Here is an 8,935-nt window from a genome sequence, read left to right as displayed (position 1 = left end):
TGGATGATCAGCCATGATCACAGTGAATGGTGGTGCTGGCTCAAAGAGCTGAATGACCTACTCCTGCACTTATTGTCTATTGTATTGTCTATTGAAAGAGTTATCATATGACAAACATTTGATGGCTCTGGGACTGTGATCATTAGGATTTAGACAGATGAGGGGGGATCTTATTGAAACCTTTCAAATGTTGAAAGGGCTGGACAGAGTAGATGTGGAAAGGATGTTTCCTATGGTGAGGACAAGAGGGTATAGCCTCAGGAAAGAGGGGAATCCATTTATAACAGAGATGCTGAGAAATTTCTTTAGCCAGAGGTTAGTGAATTTGTGAAATTTGTTATCACAGGCAGCTGTGGAGGCCAGGTCACTCTGTGTATTTAAGGTGGAGACTGATAGGCTCTTGATTAGCCATGGCAACAAAGGTTATGGGGAGAAGGCCAGGCAGCAGGACTGAAGAGGGGGAAAAAATGGAACAGCCATGATTGAATGATGGAGCAGACTCAATGGGCCAAATGGCTTAATTATGCTTCTATATATTCTGGTCTTATGGTCAAATCACCATCTGTGAAAGAGAGTGCCATATTTTCCATGCTGGGGAAACTGTGAGAACATTCTTCTTCCAATGTTTTACTTACATATTTCCAATTTTCCAATCAAAGTGGACACTGTACTTTTTGCCAGGATTAAATTGAAATTCTCACCCTGCATTTTTCTATTTAGAATGTTCATTTTGTCATACACATCAGCTAGTATGCCACATCTCCACATAGAAGTTCAGTCTTATTCCCCAAGCTCTTCTTGACTTTGAGCAAAAATTCAACCAGTGTGAAAAAGATCAAAGAAACTGTTTAAGCAGCAGCCTTTTGACAATGCACTTCAGTGTGAAGAAGCAAGCGTTCAAACTCTTCGTCATTATCTTGGCATAACTGGCAAAATATTCTGCTATTTAATGGATGAGCTTTAATTTTGTTAATAACAGATATTACAAGAATCATCCTTGAAAATAGTCACTGACTGAGATGTTTGGCTGTGAGATGTTGACGATGAATTACACAACCGATTGCAAACAGACTTGGAATTTCTTTATTCATAAATGCCACTTAACCAGCATGGTGACCTGTCATATATGGTGCTCCATCTATTGCACAAGAAATCATGTTCCTAATTAAAATACTTTTATTCTCAATGTACATTTTGAGCTCATCATAGTTTGATTCTCTGTTGATATTTGTTTTCAACTTTTTACAAGAGAATCTCTTCATAAACTTTTCCATTTTTGATAAACCACACATATGCCATTAACAATGCCTCACAACTGGATGAGTTAACACACACAGTTGACTCATCCAGTTGTATCCCAAATTCTGTTTTTGTAGCTCTGTGCATAGTTGATACTCAATAGCTTCACTCATTTCATCAATACGACTAGCTACAGGGTTATTTCTCAGAGGAATTGATTTTAAAATACTGGTATCCATTTTGAGAACATTGGTGAGCACTTCTGATATATCACCTTTCACCAATTATATGAGATTTTCCAGACTTTGCTATCATTTTGGAAATATTATAAGAAACAATGAGACGACTATTGACAAGCAAGAGAAAATCTGCAGTTGCTGGAAATCCAAGCAACCCACACAAAATGCTCGAGGAACTCAGCAGGCCAGGCAGCATCTATGGAAAGAATACAGTTGATATTTCAGGCCGAGATCCCTTGGCAAATGACTTGAGTGTGCAATGCTTTTCAAATGCTTCTGTCATCTTCTGGAATGAGAAATACCATAAGTAGCCTTTTTAGGGCTTCTTTTACAGAAGTGTTCCGGCAATCTTGATGGTTTCATGGCTTCATTAGACAGTACATTATTACAAATAAGACAGATGGGCTGTTTCTGATCTGATGGGAATAGAATAAAACCATACTCCAGGTATGTAAACACGAGGAACTCTGCAGATGCTGGAATTTCAAGCAACACACATAAAAGTTGCTGGTGAACGCAGCAGGCCAGGCAGCATCTCTAGGAAGAGGTACAGTCGACTTTTCGGGCCGAGACCTCTTCCTAGGGATGCTGCCTGGCCTGCTGTGTTCACCAGCAACTTTTATGTGTGTTGCTCCAGGTATGTAACATAGTATTGATGCACTTTCTGTAAATATTTTAACATGTCCAATATATCATTTGCTGCTCATGTACAAACCAGGCAGGAAGCGTGCATTAGAGGGTGAGATGTTTTCGAGTATGGTACATATACATCTATCCTTATTAGCATTAAAGCTGATCACAAATAAAACACGTTCTTGGCTCCTTTGTAACTGGGTTCCCATCTCACCCCCAATCACTTTGAATGAACCAATCAAACACCATGAAAGATTAAAAAAGGGACTATGATGGAAAGATCGATAACCAGAGGAGCCAAATGAAATTCTGCAATAGTTATACTGTCCATTTCTGCACCACTGATTCTGCTGATCCACAGTAATCTACCCTCAGCTTCCTCCTGTTTCACAACCATATACTGCTCGCAGTAAAGGTCTTCAACCCACTCCATCTCATTAATTGCTCCCAATCTTGGACTGTCAAAATTGTCACACTTCTTGTTCAGCATCCAATGTTGGATGAGCAGGTATCTTTTTGCAGCTAAAACCAAGCTTTAATAAGAATGTTAGCAGTACCCTCTGTTAACAGGGTAAATTGGATTGCAATTTCTGACATTCACACATATGCAATACCCTATCAAATGGTGAAAGGCCTTAATAGAGTGGATGTGGAGAGGATATTTCCTAATGTGAGAGAGTCTAAGACCAGAGGACATGGCCTCAGAATAGAAGGGGCATCCTTTTAGAATGGAGATGAGGAAGAATTTCTTAAGCCAGACAATGGTGAATCTTTGGAATTCTTTGTCACTGGCCGCTGTGAAGGCCAAGTCTTGATGCATATTTAAGGCAGAGGTTGATAAATTCTTGATTGGTCAGGACTTGAAGGGATACGGGGAGAAGGCAGGAGAATGGGGCTGAGAGGAAAATTGGATCAGCCCTGATGAAATGATGCAGCAGACTCGATGGACCAAATGGCCTAATTCTGTTCCTATATCTTATGTTCTTATGGTCTAATTATGGTCTTAGTGACAATAGACAATAGGTGCAGGAGTAGGCCATTCGGCCCCTCGAGCCAGCACTGCCATTCACTGTGATCATGGCTGATCATCCACAATCAGTATCCAGTTCCAGCCTTATCCCCATAACCTTTGATTCTGCTATCCTGAAGAACTCTATCCATCTCTTTCTTGAAAGCATTCAGAGACTTGGCCTCCACAGCCTTCTGGGGCAGAGCATTCCACATATCCACTACTCTCTGGGTGAAAAAGTTTTTCCTCAACTCCGTTCTAAACGGCCTACTCCTTATTCTTAAACTGTGGCCTCTGGTTCTGGACTCACCCATCAGCGGGAACATGCTTCCCGCCTCCAGCGTGTCCAATCCCTTAATAATCTTATATGTTTCAATAAGATCCCCTCTCAGCCTTCTAAATGCCAGAGTATACAAGCCCAGTCGCTCCAATCTTTCGACATATGACAGACCCGCCATCCCGGAAATTAACCTTGTGAACCTACGCTGCACTCCCTCAATAGCAAGAATGTCCTTCCTCAAATTTGGAGACCAAAACTGCACACAGTACTCCAGGTGTGGTCTCACTAGGGCCCTGTACAGCTGCAGAAGGACCTCTTTGCTCTTATACTCAATTCCCCTTGTTATGAAGGCCAGCATGCCATTAGCTTTCTTCATTGCCTGCTGTACTTGCATGCTTGCTTTCAGTGACTGATGTACAAGAACACCTAGATCTCGTTGTGCTTCCCCTTTTCCTAACTTGACTCCATTTAGATAATAATCTGCCTTCCCGGTCTTACCACCAAAGTGGATAACCTCACATTTATCCACATTAAACTGCATCTGCCATGCAACTGCCCACTCACCCAGCCTGTCCAAGTCACCCTGCATTCTCATAACATTCTCTTCACATTTCACACTGCCACCCAGCTTTGTGTCATCGGCAAATTTGCTAATGTTACTTTTAATTCCCTCATCTAAATCATTAATATATATTGTAAACAGCTGTGGTCCCAGCACTGAAACCTGTGGTACCCCACTGGTCAGCGCCTGCCATTCCAAAAGGGACCCGTTAATCGTTATTCTTTGTTTTCTGTCAGCCAGCCAATTTTCCATCCATGTCATTACTCTGCCCCCAATACCATGTGCCCTAATTTTGCCCACTAATCTCCTATGTGGGACTTTATCAAAGGCTTTCTGAAAGTCCAGGTACACTACATCCACTGGCTCTCCCTTGTCCATTTTCATAGTTACATCCTCAAAAAAATTCCAGATTAGTCAAGCACGATTTCCCCTTCGTAAGTTCATGCTGACTCAGACCAATCCTGTTACTGCTATCCAGAGATGTCGTAATTTCATCTTTTATAATTGACTCCAGCATCTTTCCCACCACCGACGTCAGGCTAACTGGTCTATAATTCCCAGTTTTCTTTCTTCCTCCCTTCTTGAAGAGAGGGACAACATTAGCCACCCTCCAATCCACAGGAACTGATCCTGAATCTATAGAACATTGGAAAATGATTACCAATGCGTCCATGATTTCTAAAGCCACCACCTTAAGTACCCTGGGATGCAGACCATCAGGTCCCAGGGACTTATCAGCCTTCAGACCCAACAGCCTATCCAACACCATTTCCTGCCTAATATAAATTTCCTTCAATTCATCCATTACCCTAGGTCCTTTGGCCACTATTACATCTGGGAGATTGTTCGTATCTTCCCTAGTGAAGACAGATCCAAAGTACCTGTTCAACTCGTCTGCCATTTCCTTGTTCCCCATAATAAATTCACCCGCTTCTGTCTTCAAGGGCCCAATTTTGGTTTCAACTATTTTTTTCCTTTTCACATACCTAAAGAAGCTTTTACTATCCTCCTTTATATTCTTGGCTAGTTTACCTTCGTACCTCATTTTTTCTAACGCGTATTGCCTTTTTAGTTACCTTCTGTTGCTCTTTAAAAGTTTCCCAGTCCTCCGGCTTCCCATTCGTCTTTGCTGTGTTATACTTCTTCTCTTTTATTTTTATACTGTCCATTACTTCCCTTGTCAGCCACGGCCTCCCCTTACTCCCCTTAGGATCTTTCTTCCTCTTTGGAATGAACTGATCCTGCACCTTCTGCATTATTCCCAAAAACACTTGCCATTGCTGTTCCATTGTCATCCCTGCTAGGGTATTGTTCCATTGAACTTTGGCCATCTCCTCCCTCATAGCACCATAGTTCCCCTTGTTCAACTATAATAGTGTCCTCCTGAAGTGATCTTGGGCTACAGCCCATTTATGCCTATTTCTTATCCTCAAATAATTTATGCTGGAGGATTTTTAATTGAACTAATTTTGCTTCACTTATCTTTACTTGTAGTTCCATCTCGATTTTTAAAGCATTGTTTTGCTTTTGTATTTCCTGTTTTCTAATCCTGATTATATGGCCTCTCACTGATGATCCCTCAGTCCAAAGCAATACTTCACATTATTTGTGGATGCCACAGATTATGTGTGTAGCAGCAGATCCCAAAGTAGAACAAGTTTCCAGATGCAACTCTGAGTCATTGACCTTCATCTCCCTAAACACCAAATGCAAGCCAGTGACTCCACCTTTCTTCCTAGCAATTGGCTGGGCCAGATCCAAACTATATTCCTTAATGTTGAATTCAATACCCACTTGTCAGCATTCGGTTCATATTCCTTCACTCTTTCCTCATCCAGGTACCTTTCCAAATGCCTTTTAAAGATTGTAATTGTTTCCACCTCTGCACTTACTCTAACATTTTTTCAAAGAACCCTCTTGAACTTCTCTCTTTAATCTTAATCTTTCACTCTCTGTTCCAGTTAACTTGATGCCTTGGAAGAACTTGCTGAAAGACAAACAGACCACAGTGAGACACCAGTTGGCTCAGTAAGTCTGCACTGGCTCCTTGGAAAAGCAATTCCATTAGATTCACAGCCTGGCTCTTTGCCCCACACCATGTGAATATTTTCCTTCACGAACTTATTCAATTCTTTTCAAGGAGATTCAATCATGCCAATTTCTCCTATGGGTCTTACCACCACCTCCCCCCACGTGCTCAGCATTTGTTGAGCAAAACCATTTACCTTCATGCTTCATTTGGCCTTGATTTGAAATCTATGACCTCTGACCTTTTGGAAATTGGAAATACTTTATCTTGATTTATTCTCAGTCCATCCTGATTCCAAACAATTTTCTCATATCTCTTTATATTTTTCCCTCTTTTAACTTCTCCAGTCTATCCACTAAACTGCAATCCCTAAAATTATTTTAACGGAAATTAGGAACAGGAACAGCAAATAATCTCATTGAATCTACTCCTTTCAATAAGATGATCTATTTGTAATTTCAATTCTGTGTTCCTTCTTTTTCTCAGTGACCTTTCACCCTTTCATATCCGCACCAAACTCTTAAATACCTTCTTAAGCACAATGCTTGGAAGTGGATACAATATTCCAGCTCGGCCCAATTAACATTTGATAAAAGATTTAGTGTAGTCTTCTACCATCTGTATTCTGTGCCCCAGATCAAATTTGATTTGGTCCCTGTCACGTTAGCCTGACCCATTACCAACGAGTTGTGCACAAATACCAATAGGTCTACATGCACTTGCATCCTTTTACAAAATGATGTACCCTTCCCCTGACATCTCAGCCTTCAATATTTCCACCAAAATGCAACACCCCACCGCATGTTATATTTCACCTGCCCAGTGACTTATCCTTCCATTAGCTCCTTCTGGCTCTTATTCAGTCAATCACTACCTTCTTAACACCTTCAGAAATGTAAGATCATCTTCTGACTTCCAACAAGGGTCTTCTAGTCAAGGTGGCTCCTTTGGTCGACATTGCCTGGATAGATCATGAAACCATGTACTGTATTTCACTTCTCTTATGTATTTTACAATTGTTTTTTTGTCTTGAATGGTTTCTAGAACTGTTGGAGACTGTGATTTTTTTGTGGGGAGGAGGGATTTGGGGGTTGATGATGTTCTTTTCTTTCTTGGTTTTGTGGCTATCTGGAGAAGAAGGATTTTAAGTTGTATACTTTGATAATAAATGAACTTGGATTTCAAAATGGTGCTCTGTACCCCCAAATCCAATTCAATAGGCAGGGGAAAATTATAGAGAAAACAATCAAATTGAAGCGCATTAAGAAGAGTTACATCGTATGGTGTAGAGAGCAATAGTATGACATTTTCAAATCTCATCATTTAATCGGCTTCTCATTGCAGAATCAGAATCAGGTTTATTATCACTGACATAGGCCATGAAACTTGTTGTTTTGCAAAGACAGTGTATAAGAATTACTGTAAGATTTTAAAATGTTACTGCATTGATCCAACAGTGTGACTGGATTAGAGTCATAGAAAATTACAGGACAGAAACAGGCCATTTGGCCCATCTAGGCCATGCCGAAACATTTAAACTGCCTACTCCCACCAACCTGAAACAGGACCATAGCTTTCCATACCTCCATCAACTATGTACCTATCCAAGCTTCTCTTAAATGTTGAAATCAAGCTTGCATTCACCGCTTGCACTGGCAGCTCATTCGACACTCTCACGACCCTCTGCGTGAAGAGGATTCCTGTCATGTTCCCCTTAAATTTCTCACCTTTCACCCTTAACCCATGACCACTAGTTATAGTCCCACCCAACCTCAGAGGGTAATTACAAGCAGGCTTTTTCCAATCTATAATCCTCTTATTTTTTGTATACCTCTATCAAATCTCCCCTTAATCTTCTACATTCCAAGGCATAAAGTCCTAACCTTTTCAATTTTTCCTTCTATCTCAGGTCCTCCAGACCCGGCAACATCTTTGTAAAAAACTTGCATTGTGTAAAATTTGTAATGCTCCAATATATGTATGTATGTGTATCATTATCAAATGGTAACTTAAACAATAAAACATTCTATAAAATAATTTAATGTAATCATTATGACATTTCACTATTTAATGTTAGAGAGCTGTGAGCAGAAAAAGGTGTGCAAAAGCACAGTAACTTTTTACCAATGTACCCTATGCCATCGCCCTTCCCTCACCTTCAGTTTTCAGAAGGACCAACCCACGATGTGGAGTTCAAGGCAGTGCTGTATCACCTCCTCTTTTAGTGCTGCTTAAAATGGAGTAATCCCTTGAGAACTTGACCTTGCATTATCTCCCCACATGCGCCTTGTGGAGGGCCAGGTGCCTCTGCACGACCTGTCCTCTCTGTGGGAATAATGACATTGAGCAGTCTGGTGAGACGGTGCCCTGGCAATCGATTGAGTTTGGAACTCATGAAGGAATTACATTGATAGATGGAGTACATTTCTGTGTAAACCTGCAACATTAAATGTTGATTCACACCAGTGGCACCGACGGAGCATTTGTGTAATGAAAATCGTGGCCGTAACATAACTTGCACCTTCTGATCCGGGTCATCTGAATTAAGCTCAAACACTGTTTTGCAATACAGAAAGGAAACTCTCCCCAACATTAATACTGAGGAGCTGCACACATTTTGTTTGCTCCATCATTTTCAGCCCTTTATTTACTATCATTTGGTCTTTACGGTATTTTCCATTTCTCTGGATTTCTCTCAAGTAGCCTGAAATAAGTTGCATTTTAGAGAGTAGGGAACTCAGTATTTTTCCTCGAACTATTGTTTTTACTCATAAACAGTGAGGAAATTCGGTAGTTTTATTCCCCTGGTGACGAGGAAATGCGGGACCAAGACTGATGATTATTTAAAACACAGGCACGTTTACGAGCTTCATTGATCCCGCGTCCGCAGGGCCGAACTCCTGAGCAAAACACACTTGTTAATAGATACCTTGTAGAAAGGTAA

The sequence above is a fragment of the Mobula hypostoma genome, chromosome 12, assembly GCF_963921235.1.
Source record: "Mobula hypostoma chromosome 12, sMobHyp1.1, whole genome shotgun sequence".
NCBI classification, from domain to species: Eukaryota; Metazoa; Chordata; class Chondrichthyes; order Myliobatiformes; family Myliobatidae; genus Mobula; species Mobula hypostoma.
This window is presented reverse-complemented; position numbering follows the sequence as displayed.